Consider the following 5,807-nt stretch of genomic DNA (forward strand, 5'->3'; position numbering starts at 1 on the left):
CTTGGGCAAAGACCGCCTTAGAGGGAGTCTTGGTGCTGGGTTGCAAATTGCAGTCGAACGTGGCTGAACACACACCGCAGGGCTTGTGTATCTTTACCTGTTCCCCATTACACTGCACCACCAGACCCCAGGCAAATCCCAAGCCTTGCAAATGTGCTATTCGGAGGGTGCTCTGGTTTGTAGGTGAAGCGACTCTAAGTAAGGAGGCTGAAGGTGGATACCCCACTAGCAGAAGCTGTGGAGATCCGGTGTCCTTTCACACCTCTTCCCTCGCAGCGGGTCTAGCATTATTTGGGTACACTAGGCTTTGCTTACCTGTAAGAGGGCCGTCTTGGATGGAGAGATTGTGGTACCATGCAGAGGAGAATGGGCAGTAGAGGTGCGAGGGGCCGCTGATCTGGTGGCACGTGCTCCTTCCTGTCTCCCTCAACACAAGTGTACTCCAGCCTTGGACCCAGGCCTGCTGAGGCTCTAGGGTTGTGACATCAGCCCACGTCACAGAGGCCTGAGGGTAATAGAGTAGCCATTTCTTGCCTTTTTCTTGTTTTATAATTTAATATTGATTTTCTATTTCAGCATAGTTTATATACAATTTTGTGTCTGTTTGAATTCTACAGCAACGTGATGCAGTTATAAATATAGCTGTACCTGTAGTATTTCGGATTCTTTTCCCTGTTAGGTTATTGAAGAATATTGAGTAGCGTTCCCTGTGCTATCAGATGCGTCGTTGTTGATGAACTCTTTTTGATACATTAGTGTGTATCTGCTAATCCCAACCTCCGACTTCATCCTTCCCCGATCCCCAATTTCACCCTCTGGGAGCTCTACACTCCTTTTTTCCGTTTGGGAACCTGTGTGTCCTTTGTTTCTACATCTTTTGTATCCGTTTTCAGACTCCACATATAAGTGATGTCCTGGGATATGTGTGTTTCGGTCTCTAAATTGCCAGAATTAGTGAGATCATCTACTGCTCCATCCGTGTTGATGCAAATAGCATAAGTTCATTTTGTTTTCTGGATGAGTGATAGTCGCCAGAATGTAAGTAACACAATATCTTTATCCATTCACCTCTCGCTGGACATTTCGGTCGTTTGCATGTCTGGGCTATGGTAAAGAGTACCACAACGTCAGATGGGGTGCAAGTGTTTTATTCCAATGATGGTATTCTCTGGTTATATGAACTGGAGTGCGGTTTCCGTATCTCGTGGTAGCTCCAGTTTTTAGTTTAGTAAGGGACTTGCTAACTGATCTCCATACTGGCTATTATCAATTTACACTCCCACCAACAGCATAGTAGGGTTCCCTTTATTGCCTGCCCTCTTGAGCACTTACTCTTTTTAGGCTTTTTGAGGACTGCAGCTGGGGAACACCTCGTCTACATTTCTTTGCATTCTCTAAACATGACAGATCCTGAGCATTTTTTCATTTGATGTGCTGTTTTTAAAAATACGTGTAAGTACCACTGAGCTCTTGAAACATTTCTGCCTGAGAGTCGGGCCAGATTTGAGTTCATTTCAGATTAATTAGCCAAGGACATTTCTCGAGGGCAGGGGTCGTTTGCAGCCCCGCAGGCCTTGTGAATGTTAAGTGCCCTTGAGCACATTTTTTCAAGTTGTTGTTACGGGAAAGCGCCACAAGGCGGCAGCACTTCTTCATGTCCTCTGTGTAAACTTGGGCAAACACAACCTTAGAGGGAGTCTTGGTGTTGGGTTGCAAATTGGAGTCGAACGTGGATGAACACACACCGCAGGGCTTGTGTATCTTTACCTCGTCCCCCTTACACTGCACCGCCAGTCCCCAGGCAAATCCCAAGCCTTGAAAATGTGCTATTCGGAAGGTGCTATGGTTTGTAGGTGGGGCGATTCTAAGGAAGGAGGCTGGATGTGGATAGCCCACTAGCTTGAGCTGTGGATATCCGGTGTCCTTTCACAGCTCCTCTCTCCCAGCGGTTCTACCATCATTTGGGTACACTAGGCTTTGCTTACCTGTAAGAGGTCTGTCTTGGATCGGGAGGTTGTGGTACCATGCAGAGGAGAATGGCCAATAGAGGTTCAAGGGGCCGGTGATCTGGTGGCACGTCCTCCTTCCTGTCTCCCTCAGCAACAGCCTACTCCAGCCTTGGGACCCAGGCCTGCTGAGGCTCTAGGGTTGTGACATCAGCCCACGTCACAGAGGCCTGAGGGTAATAGAGTAGGCATTTCTTGCTTTTTTCTTGTTTTATAATTTAGTCTTGATTTCCTATTTCAACATAGTTTATATACAGTGTTGTGTTTGAGTTCTACAGCAAGGTGATGAAGTTATGAATGTAGCTGTACCTGTAGTATTTTGGATTCTTTTCTCTGGTAGGTTATTGAAGAATATTGAGTAGCGTTCCTTGTGCTATCAGGTGTGTCGTCGTTGATGAATTCTTTTTGATACATTAGTGTCTTTCTGTTAATCCCAACCTCCGACTTCATCCTTCCCCGTTCCCCAATTTCCCCCTCTGGGAACTCTACACTTCTTTTTTCCGTTTGTGAACCTGTGTTTCATGTCTGTACTGCATCCTTTGTATCCCTTTTTAGACTCCACATATAAGTGATGTCCTGGGATATGTGTCTTTCGGTCTCTAAGTTACCAGAATTAGTGAGATCATCTACTGCTCCATCCATGTTGCTGCAAATAGCATGGGTTCATTTTGTTTTCTGGATGAGTGATAGTCGCCAAAATGTAAGTAGCAGAACATCTTTATTCATTCATCTTTCGCTGGACATTTCGGTCGTTTGTGTGTCTGGGCTATGGTAAAGAGTAGAACAACGTCCGTTGGGGTGCAAGTGTTTTATTCCAATGATGGTATTCTCTGGTTATACGAACTGGAGTGCGGTTTCCGTATCTCGTGGTAGCTCCAGTTTTTAGTTTAGTGAGGGACTTGCTAACTGATCTCCATACTGGCTATTATCAATTTACACTCCCACCCACAGCATAGTAGGGTTCCCTTTATTGCCTGCCCTCTTGAGCACTTACTCTTTTTAGGCTTTTTGAGGACTGCAGCCGGGGAACACCTCGTCTACATTTCTTTGCATTCTCTAAACATGACAGACCCGGAGCATTTTTTCATTTGATGTGCTCTTTTTAAAAATACATGTAACTACCACTGAGCTCTTGAAACATTTCTGCCTGAGAGTCGGGCCAGATTTGAGTTCATTTCAGATTAATTAGCCAAGGACATTTCTCGAGGGCAGGGGTCGCTTGCAGCCCCGCAGGCCTTGTGAATGTTAAGTGCCCTTGAGCACAGTTTTTCAAGTTGTTGTTATGGGAAAGCGCCACCAGGCGGCAGCACTTCTTCATGTCCTCTGTGTTAACTTGGGCAAAGACCGCCTTAGAGGGAGTCTTGGTGCTGGGTTGCAAATTGCAGTCGAACGTGGCTGAACACACACCGCAGGGCTTGTGTATCTTTACCTGTTCCCCATTACACTGCACCACCAGACCCCAGGCAAATCCCAAGCCTTGCAAATGTGCTATTCGGAGGGTGCTCTGGTTTGTAGGTGAAGCGACTCTAAGTAAGGAGGCTGAAGGTGGATACCCCACTAGCAGAAGCTGTGGAGATCCGGTGTCCTTTCACACCTCTTCCCTCGCAGCGGGTCTAGCATTATTTGGGTACACTAGGCTTTGCTTACCTGTAAGAGTGCTATCTTGGATCGGGAGTTTGCAGTACCATGCAGAGGAGAATGGGCAATAGAGGTCCAAGGGGCCCGTGATCTGGTGGCACGTGCTCCTTCCTGTCTCCCTCAGCACCAGCATACCCCAGCCTTGGGACCCAGGCCTGCTGAGGCTCTACGGTTGTGACATCAGCCCACGTCACAGAGGCCTGAGGGTACTAGAGTAGGCATTTCTTGCCTTTTTCTTGTTTTATAATTTAATATTGATTTTCTATTTCAGCAGAGTTTATATACAATGTTGTGTCTGTTTGAGTCCTACAGCAACTTGATGCAGTTAGACATGTAGCTGTACCTGCAGTGTTTCAGAATCTTTTCCCTGTTAGGTTATTGAAGAATATTTAGTAGCGTTCCCTGTGCTATCAGGTGCGTCGTCGTTGATGAACACTTTTTGATACATTAGTGTGTTTCTCTTAATCCCCACCTCCGACTTCATCCTTCCCCGATCCCCAATTTCACCCTCTGGGAGCTCTACACTCCTTTTTTCCGTTTGGGAACCTGTGTGTCCTTTGTTTCTACATCTTTTGTATCCGTTTTCAGACTCCACATATAAGTGATGTCCTGGGATATGTGTGTTTCGGTCCCTAAATTGCCAGAATTAGTGAGATCATCTACTGCTCCATCCGTGTTGATGCAAATAGCATAAGTTCATTTTGTTTTCTGGATGAGTGATAGTCGCCAGAATGTAAGTAACACAATATCTTTATCCATTCACCTCTCGCTGGACATTTCGGTCGTTTGCATGTCTGGGCTATGGTAAAGAGTACCACAACGTCAGATGGGGTGCAAGTGTTTTATTCCAATGATGGTATTCTCTGGTTATATGAACTGGAGTGCGGTTTCCGTATCTCGTGGTAGCTCCAGTTTTTAGTTTAGTAAGGGACTTGCTAACTGATCTCCATACTGGCTATTATCAATTTACACTCCCACCAACAGCATAGTAGGGTTCCCTTTATTGCCTGCCCTCTTGAGCACTTACTCTTTTTAGGCTTTTTGAGGACTGCAGCTGGGGAACACCTCGTCTACATTTCTTTGCATTCTCTAAACATGACAGATCCTGAGCATTTTTTCATTTGATGTGCTGTTTTTAAAAATACGTGTAAGTACCACTGAGCTCTTGAAACATTTCTGCCTGAGAGTCGGGCCAGATTTGAGTTCATTTCAGATTAATTAGCCAAGGACATTTCTCGAGGGCAGGGGTCGTTTGCAGCCCCGCAGGCCTTGTGAATGTTAAGTGCCCTTGAGCACATTTTTTCAAGTTGTTGTTACGGGAAAGCGCCACCAGGCGGCAGCACTTCTTCATGTCCTCTGTGTAAACTTGGGCAAACACAACCTTAGAGGGAGTCTTGGTGTTGGGTTGCAAATTGGAGTCGAACGTGGATGAACACACACCGCAGGGCTTGTGTATCTTTACCTCGTCCCCCTTACACTGCACCGCCAGTCCCCAGGCAAATCCCAAGCCTTGAAAATGTGCTATTCGGAAGGTGCTATGGTTTGTAGGTGGGGCGATTCTAAGGAAGGAGGCTGGATGTGGATAGCCCACTAGCTTGAGCTGTGGATATCCGGTGTCCTTTCACAGCTCCTCTCTCCCAGCGGTTCTACCATCATTTGGGTACACTAGGCTTTGCTTACCTGTAAGAGGTCTGTCTTGGATCGGGAGGTTGTGGTACCATGCAGAGGAGAATGGCCAATAGAGGTTCAAGGGGCCGGTGATCTGGTGGCACGTCCTCCTTCCTGTCTCCCTCAGCAACAGCCTACTCCAGCCTTGGGACCCAGGCCTGCTGAGGCTCTAGGGTTGTGACATCAGCCCACGTCACAGAGGCCTGAGGGTAATAGAGTAGGCATTTCTTGCTTTTTTCTTGTTTTATAATTTAGTCTTGATTTCCTATTTCAACATAGTTTATATACAGTGTTGTGTTTGAGTTCTACAGCAAGGTGATGAAGTTATGAATGTAGCTGTACCTGTAGTATTTTGGATTCTTTTCTCTGGTAGGTTATTGAAGAATATTGAGTAGCGTTCCTTGTGCTATCAGGTGTGTCGTCGTTGATGAATTCTTTTTGATACATTAGTGTCTTTCTGTTAATCCCAACCTCCGACTTCACCCTTCCCGTTCC

The sequence above is a fragment of the Balaenoptera musculus genome, chromosome 11, assembly GCF_009873245.2.
Source record: "Balaenoptera musculus isolate JJ_BM4_2016_0621 chromosome 11, mBalMus1.pri.v3, whole genome shotgun sequence".
In the NCBI taxonomy this organism is placed as follows: Eukaryota; Metazoa; Chordata; class Mammalia; order Artiodactyla; family Balaenopteridae; genus Balaenoptera; species Balaenoptera musculus.